We start from the raw sequence: 6,434 nt of genomic DNA, 5'->3' as shown, positions 1-6,434 counted from the left end.
TTTTGAAAGAAAATCCTGCCTGTGTTACTAACACCAGTCTAAGGTGAAAACAACAGATCCATGCATTATGATAGCATTATGTTTGGTGGAAAGTAGTTCAGGAAAAACTGGAGCAACAGTAGTTTGTAAGAATTTGTGATTTCTACTTTAGTCAGTGAACTTTGCTTTCTATTGGAAGGCTTGCAAAGTAAGCAGGCTACAAGAGCCTATGATGGTATTTCCAACCATCTTTAAAATATAGCTTTAGGAGTAATTACTTTTTTTGTTTTTGTTTGTTTATTTTGAGTCTGGGTTTTATGCCGGAATGCAGTGGCAAGATCACAGGTCACTGCAGCGTCAACCTTCTGGGTTCAGGCAATCCTTCCGCCTCAGCAACCCAAATAGCTGGGACAATAGGCATGCACTGCCAAGCCCAGCTAATTAAAAAAAAATTAGAGATGACGTCTCACTATGTTGCCCAGGCTGGTTTCAAATTCCTGGACTCAAGTGATCCTCCTGCCTTGGATTCCCATAGAGCTGGGATTGTAGTTGTAAGCCACTCCCCCAGCCTTAAAAATAATTATTTTATAAATACTGATAATTAGCCGGGCTCGGTGGCTCAGCCTGTAATCCCGCGCCTTTGGGAGGCTGAGGTGAGTGGATTGCCTGAGCCCGCGGGTTCGAGACCCGCCTGGGCAGCGAGACCTCATCTCTACAATAAATCAAAAAATCAGCCGGGCGTGGTAGCGCACGCCTGCAATTCCGGCTACTCGGAAGGCTGAGGCGGAAGGATCGCTGGAGCCCAGCAGGTCGAGGCTGCGGTGGCCGGGAGCGGCCGCTGCACTCCAGTCTGGGCGACAGAGTGAGACTCCGACTCAAAAAAACAAAAAACAAAAAAAGAACTAAAAGGTACTGGTAGAAAAACGACTGGCCACAAAGAGCAATGATGATGAACTGTCAGTGTTCAAGGTCAGGGAAAGAGACAGGTGGCAAATAGAAAGGCCCAGGGAACACAGACTCCGTGACTCACTGAGACGGAGAAGAGAGAAAAAGGAAGAGGAAGGAGGGCAAGGAAGAGTGAGTTGTGTATTCCCACATTCCAGAACCTTCAGAGCGCCATCTGCCGCCACATTGTGGTCAAGAGGAAGATGTAAGCCAGGAGTGGTGACTCACATCTGTCATCCCAGCACACTGGGAAGTAGAGGCAAGAGGATTGCCTGAGTCCAGGGGTTTGAGACCAGGCTAGGCAACTTGGCGTGACCTCTTCTCTGCAATAAATAAAAAAATTAACCGGGTATGATGGTGGGCACCTGTAGTTCCAGCTACCTGGAAGGCTGAGGCGGAAGGATCACCTGAGCCCAGCAGGCATGAGCCACTGTGCCCGGCCCCATCCAGTCATATTTTAAAGTTCCATGACTGTCATGCTTGTAATTAAGAAACTTGGATGACATCCACATGACTGGCAAAGGAGTCAGGAAAGTAATTTTAAGATGCATCCACTTTCTGGAATGAGACAGAATTTTCAAAAGGAGCTATGGCAATATTCTGCAATCTTTTAAGCAACCTTGTGGCTTCTCAAAGCTAGGAAGCCTAAAGAAAACTTTCTGTGTGTCTTGCGAATCCAACTTGGTCTTGCTAGCACCATGCAACCTTTACTCACTGGGAGAGATTAAGCCAAGCACCTAGTCGGAACCGAGCAGGTGACCTCAAAAGACTGAGTGCACAGTGGCGATACCTTATGATGGGGATGCTCTCCTGCCCTGCTTGAACTCAGCCCGGTTGCACAAGGTTATTACCTTGGATAAGTAGGCCTACGTCTCAGAGTTTTGGTCAAAGACTTGGTCTGGAAGACAGAAAGAACAGTGGCTGCTGTGGGAACTAGCCTGCCATTCAAGAGTTCCTTTCCAACAGTTTTCTGTGTTTGCAGACCTCAATGCTCAGCCTGCACCGAGTGCTCCAACTCACTGGACTGGTTCTCACTGGTGTCGGCCACGAAAATCTGATGGTCAAACCACAGGTGGGCCACGGTTATCCTGTTCTGGGTTGGCGTCCCAGTCTTGTCCGAGCAGATGATGGAGGTGGAGCCCAGGGTCTCCACAGCCTCCAGGTTCTTCACTAGGCAGTTCTTCTTGGCCATCTGCTTCACCGTCAGTGACAGGGTCACTGGGCAGGAGAGAGAGAAGGGTGCTTTGAGGCAGTTCTTCTTTTGAGCTCAGGTTGGACAACACAGAAATAGTCATGGTTGCTGTGACTGATTTTAGAAGAGCTGGGCTAGTTCTAACAGGTATGGTTGCCAATGCCGCATAGGTGACCTGCTGGCCCAGAGGTCACTAAATGCCCACCCTGCCTCAAACTGTTTTAAAAAATTAAACACGAGGCATTTTTATTGTCCTTTCATTCCTTGAGAAAAATGAGCCTGAGTGACCTACGGGTGGCAAAGACAGGTGAGGAGCTGTGGCTGGTGCATGCACGTGATCAGAATGGGGGGTGGGCCATGTGCTTCTGTCACCCACGCATGGGTGCATGAGACCTCGGCTGAGGTATGCCAAAGAGGCAGGCTCACAGGACTCACTTGTTGCTTTGGGGTGTTTAATTTTAAGAGCTTCATATTTTAAAGATTCTCTCAATGCCCCAGATCTCTTCTGTTTGGCTTCATTCTCTTCAAACTACTGTTTCCTGGAGTGAGAAGAGACCTGGAATTCCAGGAATTCTCTTGTCTTTGGTTAGGACACCAGCAGGCCAATGACCACACAGATACAGGAATGTAGATCCCTCTCCCTTGGGGTCCCCACAGCAAAGACTGGCAAGGGGGGTCCTGTGAGGACTGAAAGTGTTTGCCCTCACAAACAGAAAGCCACAGCTGAATCTGGGGCAGGGCAGGAAGGGGCTGGATTACTTTGCAGGAAAAATGGGAGGGATTTTTTCTTTTTTCTTTTTGTTGCGAGAGAATGGAAAGCAAAGTGAGGCAAACAACGTGCCTCAGTTCTCAAGTTGCCACAGAAATGTGGAGACAGCATCATCAGGCTTCTAGGAAATCTAGAATCCAGAGTGGTGGAGTCTGTAGTAACTGGCACTTAAGGGGCAAAGTAACATACATGAAGTACAGACAGATGTCCTGAAAATATAAGCACAATGTATGTGAATATGAAAAACAACACAATTCCTAGCTGGCGCAGTAGCTCAATGCCTGTAATCCCAGTACTTTGGGAGGTGGAGGCGAGAGAACTGCCTGAGCCTGGGGGTTTGAGACCAGCCTGGGCAACTTGTTGAGACATCATCTCTCCAATAAATAAATAAATTACTCAGGCATGGTGGCATAGGCCTATGGTTCCAGCTATCTGGAAGGCTGAGGTGGAAGGATTGTCTGAGACCAGTAGGTCGAGACTGCGGTGGTTGTGAGCATGCCACTGCACTCCAGCTGGGGCAACAAAGTGATACCTTGATTCAAAAAAAAGAAAAAGAAAAAAAACCCAGATAGACAACATAATTCCTTTTGTCCCTCTGTGAAACAGTCTATTCAGAAGGTTCCATGGCTCTCCCTGGCCCTGAACCAAGGGAGACATGTAGTTTGGGTGTGGAACCTCCCCAGGGGTTTAGGCGCAGGTTACCCCATAGCACAGACTCACAGAGACAGCAGCCAGGAAGCCCTCGGGCACGTTGGCCACAACGACAGCAATGAGGAAGACAATGGTGAACAGGACATGGTACTTCACTGACGCCGCAATGATGAAGAAGAGGATGCCGACAGACACGGCCACTCCAGTGGCCACGATATGAACGAAGTGCTCGACCTCTATGGCAGTGGGTGTCTTCTCATTTCCCACTCCTGATGCCAAGAAGGCAACGTGACCGTTGACAGGGTGGTCGCCTGTGTTGATGACCATGCCGGTGGCGGTGCCGAAGGAGAGACAGACATTTTACTCCAGGGGCCCCTGGTGGGAGGGGTATGCCGTCAGTATTTAGCCCCCTTGGTAGCTGGCATGATCACCGAGTTCATGACATGGCAAAGGCCAAGCAGCTGTCCTCTAGGTCCTGCAACTCCCTACTTCCTCTGGTGCAAGCTTTGTCACGAGGGTGGCAAAGAGACAAAGATACAGGCCAAGGGAGGAAGAGGGAGCATGGGTGGGCAAGTGGCCAGAGACCGGCAGCCTTATCTTTCAGACAGGTTGTAGAATATAAGCAGATGTTCTTTGTTTCCAGGGGGTTTTCATGGGTGAACTCAGAGGAGCGGGACTGGGGCTCAGATTCCCCAGTGAGAGATGAGTTATCCACCTAGAAGAAATGTTGATAACAGTTCAAAATCAAGCCCCTTGTTCCCTGCATCTTTTTTTTTTTTTTTTGAGTTGGAGTCTCACTCTGTCACCCAGACTGGAGTGCAGTGGCCACTCCCGGCCACCGCAGCCTCGACCTGCTGGGCTCCGGCGATCCTTCCGCCTCAACCTTCCAAGTAGCTGGAACTACAGGCATGCGCTACCACGCCCAGCTAATTTTTTATTTATTGTAGAGATGAGGTCTCGCGAAGTTGCCCAGGTGGGTCTCGAACCCACAGGCTCAGGCAATCTACTCACCTCAGCCTTCCAAAGGTGTGGGATTACAGGCTGAGCCACCAAGCCCAGCTTCCCTGCATCTTGTATGAGGCTGGGAGAGATAACGGAATACCAGCTAGCCCCACGTGTGGTCCTCAGGGTGAGTGCCCCCAATGCTTACCTGGCACCCTTGGCAAGACAGCCCCCAGATGTCCGCAGGAATCTGATCTCCTCCTTTGATTTCTACAATGTCCCCCACCACCAGTTGCTCAGCAGGGAAGATCTTCTCAGAATCACAGATGACGTGTGTTTGCTGCAAAAGAAGACAGATACATCAGACCCTAGAAGGATGCCAGCCCTCCTCCCCATCTAGGCCAGCTGAACCCCAGGATGAAGGCATTGGGACCGCGGCTATCAGAATGGCAAGGATGAAACTGAAGACTGTTTCACCAAGGCCTGAAGATGCTAATAATTATTTTTTCTCGAGCTCAGAAAAGTGTGTTGGGACATGAAAAGGCTTCAGTCAGGCAGATCTGGCAAAGTGAGAGCCTTGGGCATTGCAAAAAGAGACAACATAGGGTGAGTGCTTCTGGCGCTGGGCAGGAGGCACCTCTTCCACCAGATACTGGCAGATTCTGGGCTGGGACAGTGTACTTTTCCTGCCATGGACACACAAAGAGGCTCCTGGCAGAGAGCAGGGACTGGGTCCCCTGCTGGGAGTGTTTTGTGGCAACCCGCTTTGGGGCTAAGAAAAACAGGAGCAGAACAGTCACAGACATACTCTCAGGTGAGTCCCCAGCTGCTTTGGAACGGACACCCCCAGGACTTCCACAGGCTCCACTTAGAAGTACTGACTGAGAAGCAGGATCAGAATGTGCCATGCAGTGACTGGCGTCTCCTGGACTGGGCCTCATTCCATCATCTCTGTGAGGAGCCGGGGTTTGGAGAAGAGGTAACTTGCCCAGGGTTCCTCAGACAGAAGAGGGTGGGCGGGGGCTAGGGCAGGGACTCTGGGCTTCCCAACAGCTCAGGCTTCCTCAACTGAGGCGTCCTCCCCTGGGAGACGAGCAGAGGACAGAGGAGGGTGGCTGCGACTCACCTGAGGGATCATCTTACTGAAGCTGGACATGATGTTGGTGCTTTTTGCCTCTTGGTAATAAGCAAAGATCCCCGTCAGAATGATGACCAGGACAAGAACGGCGCCCAAGTACACCTGGGTGGGAGGGGAGTCAGGTGGAGGCACGGGTGCCAGCAAGGAAGCAGACCTGGGGACAGAGTCTCCGTGGAGGACAAGGTGCTGGCAGGGTGTCCTGGCGCGACTTACAGGTCACACATTCACCCACGTGACATGCACAGCTCATGGAGTTTCTGAAAGATTATGCTGTCCCCACCCACATCCAGCCTCAGAGATCTTCCATCTACCAGCGACCCCGCGCCCTCTGCAGTCCCTTCCGGCTCTGGCCCGGCTCTGCTTCCCGCGTGCACGGATGTGCCTGTCCTGCACCCTTCCTGACAATCGAACCCTACGACCCGTGGCCACGGGCTTCTCTCTCTGAGCCCTGCTGGGTTTGTGGACCTGGTGTCCGGGTCTCAGCACTCTCCAGGCTAAAGGGCAACACGGGCGCTGAGCAGGCACAGCCCCGAAATACTCCACATGGATGCAGATTTTTTCCTTTTGGGAACTCAAGGTGCGTTTCTTTTTTAAAAGTCATGTTCATGCTGCCTGTGACAGACACGTCCCAAAGTCAGACACAGTTTCTGTTTTCCTTCTTTCTTTCTTTCTTTTTTTTTTTTTGAGTTGGAGTCTCACTCTGTCGCCCAGACCGGAGTGCAGTGGCCGCTCCCGGCCACTGCAGCCTCGACCCGCTGGGCTCTGGCGATCCTTCCGCCTCAGCCTTCCGAGTAGCCGGAATTACAGGCGCGCGCTAC

The 6,434-nt window shown here is 51.2% G+C and overlaps 1 pseudogene; it reads right to left on the bottom strand.

Annotated features, from left to right (window-relative positions):
* The window catches only part of LOC103268159, a 48,760-nt pseudogene that overhangs the window by 15,892 nt on the left and 26,434 nt on the right, over window positions 1-6,434 (bottom strand).

This window comes from Carlito syrichta, unplaced genomic scaffold (assembly GCF_000164805.1).
Source record: "Carlito syrichta isolate Samal-C Ts95f unplaced genomic scaffold, Tarsius_syrichta-2.0.1 Scaffold308794, whole genome shotgun sequence".
Classification (NCBI taxonomy): domain Eukaryota; kingdom Metazoa; phylum Chordata; class Mammalia; order Primates; family Tarsiidae; genus Carlito; species Carlito syrichta.
The sequence above is the reverse complement of the archived record's forward strand: the minus strand, read 5'-3'. Positions and strand labels throughout refer to the sequence as shown.